Source organism: Lipotes vexillifer, unplaced genomic scaffold, assembly GCF_000442215.2.
Source record: "Lipotes vexillifer unplaced genomic scaffold, Lipotes_vexillifer_v1.1 scaffold1691, whole genome shotgun sequence".
NCBI lineage: Eukaryota > Metazoa > Chordata > Mammalia > Artiodactyla > Lipotidae > Lipotes > Lipotes vexillifer.
Genome location: NW_006789046.1, coordinates 2,854,706 through 2,861,064, shown reverse-complemented (window position 1 = coordinate 2,861,064; position 6,359 = coordinate 2,854,706).

Here is a 6,359-nt window from a genome sequence, read left to right as displayed (position 1 = left end):
CTTGGAAAAAGGGAAAGAGGGAGATTCAGCAAGTGAGCTGGGCGCCAGGATGCCCTCACCTTTTGGGAAAGGCACAGCTCACCTCTGGTTGACCAGAGCTCCTCTAATAAAGGATGCACAGCCCCCACTGCTGCTTCCTCTGCAAGGTTGGGAGGAAGCGGGAGAGGGCCCGAGACCGGCTGGGGCTGCCCCATTACAGAAGGGAAAATTAGGTATGAAATGGCTTCCTGGGATTGGCGAACAAATGTCATTTATCAAGTGGGAGCCACTCTACCCCCCACCTGCCCATCACCAGAGGAGTCTGGTAAGTGGAAAATGAGTGTGATGAATGGCTTCCGGGGAAGGAAAGCGGGCGTCATGTGTTAGACAGTCCGGATGGTCATAAGGGCCAGAGGGACACCCCAACGTGGGACTTTCTCTTTTCTGGGCACCCCAGGATCTGAGTCCAGGGAACCTTCTGCAGCAACTGGAGAGCTCTGAGTGTCTCAACGGGAGAATTTCCGCCAGATGTCGAAGCAGAGAGGGGCAGCCCCAGGGCTTCCTTTCTGGTAGAGAAGATACCGGGGAGGGGAGGGTGGCAGGAGCAGATGTGCGGAAGGATTGCTGGAGGCTGAGGGATGGTTGACGCTGTGTTGAAACAGGGACTGACTGGATGCTGATCCGCGTCATCTTCTCGACCTAGAAGACCTTAGGTGCGGGAGACAGTCCTATCTTATGCCAAGCTTCCTCGGGAGAAGCATGTAAAATTTGGGGGTGGTGTCCAGGCCCTAGACAAGCCAGACAAAAATATTTGTTTTGGGTGAATTGAGGTCTGGGACACAGCCAGAGCTCCTGGAAAGCATCAAATGGTACAGAGGAGCAGAGACCTTCAGGAGGTATTAAAGAGGCTTGATGACTGACTCGATGTGGCAGATATGTGAGAGGAAGGCGTCTAAATGACTCCCAGATTTCTGGCCCGCCTTTTGTTCATAGTTCCTACTCCCCCACCCCCCAACTTCATCTTGATAGAACAGAGCTGCTCAGCAGAGCTTTCTGCAGTGATTGAAATGTTCTGTGCAGTCCAGTAAGGTAGCTCCCACCTCCCTGTAGCCATTGAGCCCCTGGAATGTGGCTATCCTGACTGAGGAATGGAATTTAGAATGGTCTTTAATTTAATTTATTTTAATTTAATTAATTAATTTTTTTGGCCATGCTGTGCAGCATGCGGGATCTCAGTTCCCCGACCAGGAATCTAATCCGTGCCCCCTGCAGTGCAAGTGCGGAATCTTAACCACTGGACCACCAGGGAAGTCCTTAGAGTGTTCTTTAATTTTAATTGGTTTCAAATGAAATAGCCACAGGTGGCTAGCGGCCACTGCAGTGGACGGCACAGGCCTAGAATGTCACATTTTGAGTCAACATCTGCTGCTCTGCCTTGAGCTGTGATTGTGTACGTATCTGTCTCCTTCACTGGACGGTGATTTTTTTTTGTTTTTAATACTTATTTATTTTTATCTATTTGGCTGCGTCAGATGTTAGTTTTGGCACTCGAGATCTTCGTTGCGACACATGGGCTTCTCTCTAGTCGCAGTGCGTGGGCTTAGTTGTCCCGTGGGCTTAGTTGTCCTGTGGCACGTGGATCTTAGTTCCCCGACCAGGGATCGAACCAGCGTCCCCTGCATTGGAAAGTGGATCCTTAACCACTGGACCACCAGGGAAGTCCCTATGGATGGTAATCTTGAGGTCAGGGAGTATATTTAATCTGCGGTGGAATCACTGTCTCCCAAGCTCTTACCCGATGCTGTGCAAATCACGGGCATCCATAAACCGTGCCCGTGTTCAATTTTCTGCTGAGAGGGAATTCCTGAGCTACATGGGCATTTCGACTTGTCTTCTAAACTCCTTCTAATCCAGGGAGATCCTAGGCTTCTCGCCTCTCAGAACAGCTGGTTACTCGATGAGGATTAAGGAAGGTTTATAAAATGCTTTTGTCAAAGGGCACTGGGCGGGGTTGGCAACAAGACAAAAGGCAAACTTGTGGAGCTTGAGGGCTAGGAGTTCACTGTCAGAACACAGGCATGACACCATGGAGGTGGGAAGGCCCCCCAAAATGACAGGACCGATTTTAAACGGATATAAGGAAACTTGCACTTGTGTATGAATGTTGTCTCCTTAAAGGATTCACCACAGATCCATTCGAGGGCTGGGAGGATAAAAATCATTAACCAGGAAGTGTTCTCAGACTTCCTGCCTTCCTCCGGACCCTGTCATTGACCCGGTTCCTCCTCTTCCCCTCCCACCTACTGTAGAGGGGGGTTCTTCCTTGCTGGGGGAGGTTAAGATGCAGGGAGATGGGGAGGGTTGAGAAGAGGGGAGTGGAGGAGCTGCAGGTCCTGAAGGGCGTGGGTGGGAGATAAAGATGTTCATGGAATTGCTGTGGAATTTGGAACACGAATGTCTTCGCAGGGTTTGGGGTAGGCAAGTCCAGTTCTGAGTCATGTTGGAATTAACCTCAGATGTCTTAACTGCAAGGCAGCCAGGAGACTGGACCACTCGGGTCCAGATTCACAAAGGTTACACACCACTGGCCAAGGAGTCCTGGGGGCTGCTCCCCGGACCTGCCTCACTGAGCACAGCACGTTCTTTGAGTCACCTTTCTGGGGGCATGCCTCCCCCCTTGTAGGGCACTTCGTTTCCCTGGAAATTGCTAAAGAGGGCCGGAGCCAAGTTTGTTTAGATGTTGGGCAATACTGGGTTTTTTTGTGTGTTTTTTTTGCGGGACGCGGGCCTCTCACTGTCGTGGACTCTCCCGTTGCGGAGCACAGGCTCCGGACGCGCAGGCTCAGCGGCCATGGCTCACGGGCCCAGCCGCTCCGCGGCGTGTGGGATCTTCCCGGACCGGGGCACGAACCCGCGTCCCCTGCATCGGCAGGCGGACTCTCAACCACCGCGCCACCAGGGAAGCCCTGGGCAATATTGTTTTTGCCCAAAAGTGAGTAAAGTGATCATGTCATGATGTTGACTTTGCTGTGGGACTTAGTAAAAGCGTTCTGAAGATGGTTTTGAAGAGGGAAAGCTTTCAGTCTGGGTTTGCTTTGACCCCAAAGAGGAGGTCCTGGAGGAGAGCCACCGGCCTCTGCTGCCGTCTCTCAGTCCTCCTGGCGCCTCCGACTCTTTGCTGGGTCATCGCGGGCTACCTCCGCCCCCTGCAACTGATAGCATCACCCCTGCACCAGCTGCATCCTGGTCTCCATCTCTTCTATCTAGGTACAGAAAATCCCTTTTCCAGACTTAGAAAGAAACGTACCAACGTGCAAAAGTGTACTTCCATTGAGGGTAGAGGACTGATTCTCAACTGGGGGGATTTCTGCCTCTCAGGGGATATGTGGCAAAGTCTGGAGATGTTTTTGATTGTCGCAACTGGGGGTGGGGCTGTGCTGATGGAATCTAGTGGGTGGAGTCCAGAGATGCTGCTAAACATCCTACCATGCACAGGACAGCCTCCCACGACAAAGGCTGATCCAGCCCAAATGTCAATGGTGCCGAGGCTGAGGAACCCTGGGGACAAAAGAGTCCAAGATAGCTCTGTACTTTCTTTTGCTGTTATTTTTCAGCTTTTCCCAAATGAATATATATTACTTTGGATTCAGGAAAAAAAAAATATTTGAAGAAAGGAAAACCTCTTTTCCTTTCAAGTGATGCAAGCTTGGCATGGAAAAGGAAAAAGAGAGTAATTATCAAGGCGCCAAGGAGAAACAGAGGAAATACAGAAATAGGTCAATAAACAAATTTGGAGAATTCAATCTGACAAATATTTGTTGAGTTCAGGGTGCTGCAGGATGCTTGGCGGGTCCAAGATGAACAAGACCGTATCCCAAGCCCAGAGGAGGTCACAGGTCTGCTGTGCAGAATCTTCTAGGCCAAGAAAAACTCTCTGCAGAATGAGACAATGTGAGAAACACAAGCAAAAAAGAGCAGAGGGGGAGTTTGTTCCAGCTGAGGGTCTGGGAGGCCTTCAGAAGGAACATGAAGCACCTGAGTTGGGTCTTGGGTAGGATTTTGTTTTTCTTTTCTTTTTTTTTTTTTGGCTGCGTTGGGTCTTTGTTGCCGCACGCCGGCTTTCTCTAGTTGCAGAGAGCAGGGGCTACTCTTTGTTGCGGTGGCTTCTTTTGTTGTGGAGCACACGCCCTAGAGCGGGCGGGCTTCAGTAGTTGTGGTGCACGGGCTTAGTTGCTCCGTGGCACGTGGGATCTTCCCGGACCAGGGATTGAACCTGTGTCCCCTGCACTGGCAGGCGGATTCTTAACCACTGCGCCACCAGGGAGGTCCCTTGGGTAGGATTTTGATGTGAACTGAGGGCAGCCTGTTGAATTCAAATCCAGCCCCCATGGCTTAAAAAGTGGTCAGCCTTAGGCTAATCGACTTCTCATCATGGTTTCTTCATTAGTGAATTCAGTATAATAATGAATGAATATTGTCTCCTTAAAAGATTTACCGCAGGTCCATACGAGACCTGTGATGGGGTAAAAACTATTAATGAGGAAGTGTTCTCGGAAGGAACCCTAACCTTTAGGGTTGTAAGGATGAGTGAAAATGATGCAGGGATGCCCAGCACCGGGCCTGGGGCAGTTGTCAGTCCTGTTAGCCTGGTTATTAGCAGAAGAGAAAAGGACTAAGGGTGCTCCTGGCCAGGGAGAAGGAGGTGGGCAGGTGCCAGGAGTTTGGGGGTGTGGTTGGAACCTGGTGCTCAAACTGTGGTGCCTTGGCAGCACCTGGGGGCTTTTGGAAAATGTCTGTCCCGGATCTGCCAAATCAGAATCTGCATTTTCACAAGATTTCCCAGGTGACGTGTAGGCACGTTGCAGTACGTGAAGCAGGGAACTTAAACACGGGATGAGGGGTGCTGGGCAATGCAGGCGAAGGGTGGGAGCAGACTGGGGAGGGTGGTGCCCACCCTGGCAAGGAGCCTGGAGAAATGATAGATGGGTAGAGGGGGCGAGGAGAGAGAGGGAGAGATTCGTTTAATATGTATTTTATAAATTACATTTACATGTACAAATTTTCTTTGCCAAGTGGACGGGAGGTAGTGGACATTTTGAGGAGGGGGGCTGTCCAAGCAGTCTCTCTGTCATTTGGAAGGTCTCTGGGTCCTGACCCTTGGCAGGTAGAGAACGTGGAGGTGGGGGGCCCAGCTGATCCACTGCAGGGGGTGGGGGTTGTGCAGAGAATTGAAGAGCGGGCAGAAGTGTGGGTTCAGGGGATGGGGGGATTCCTGGGGAGGCCAGGCTTCCTTGCTCAAAGTCTCATAGCACATCTCTGAGGATCCATCGGGAGAGCCTCGGTTCTGGTTCCCGGTCTTCGGCCTCCCCCAGGTTCTCCTGACTTGGCACGGGGCTCCAGCAGCGAGGGCGGCCAGAGCATTCTGCCTTCCAAGCTAAAGCAGCGAGACTGCTAACACGTAGAATAAAGAACAAAGCCAAAGAGTCGGCCCCGCGGAGAGGGTCGTGCCCTCACCGGCTGCAAGCCCTCTGAGCCATGGAGTTGAAGGAGGTCCATGGTGGCCCGAGATGCGTGAAAGGAGCATTCATCTGGGTAGACGATTACCGACAAAAACAGAAATCCGTCTCGGTATTTTAGTTTTCCTTAGACATGAAAGAGGAGTTAAAGACAAATCAGACAGGACCTTCTGAGGCTGTTCCCTTGCTTTGATGCTTTGCCCCGCCCCACGATGCCTGGTTCCCGGCCCCAGCCCAGCTGCAGGGGCAGGGTGGAGGCGTTCTTACTCCCCCGGCCTCAGTTCTTTCACTGTGCAGACCAGAGGGTCCAATTAGGTGTCCTTGTCAGCCCTTTTGGTGTTAAATTGTATGATTCGGTGAACAAAATGGGCTGGGATTGACCACCGTCGCCCCCTCCGTGATGGGGAGGTTTCCCAGCCGCCAGAAACAGTCGAGGCACGTGTGACTTCTGACTCCACACACCAGAAACGGCTGAGGCACGCGTGTAAATCCCACAGCTGGGGTTAGCCGGGGTGATACCTCTGACGGTGAGAAACCGGTGGGATGTTTTGTCTGTTTTAAGCCCAAGCACTGCCCCCTAGTGGGCTCACTGGGAGCCCCCAGTGGACAGCTCTTTCTGGAAGGACTATCTCAACCCTGGACAAAGAGGGTCCGGTCCAGAGCGTTTTGGAGAGACATGGGGCTGGCTTCGATGACAATAAATGCCCTCTGCGGCTGGGCGCCCCCCGCCCAACATCAGATGCTCAAGGACACGCTCTTGTGCCCCCTGGTGGCCAGAGAGCGACGTGTCAGCGCCTGCCTGCCCACAGGGCCCCACAGTGCAGGCTGGGGCAAAGTCCCTGGACAGTGGACCCCCCCCCCCCC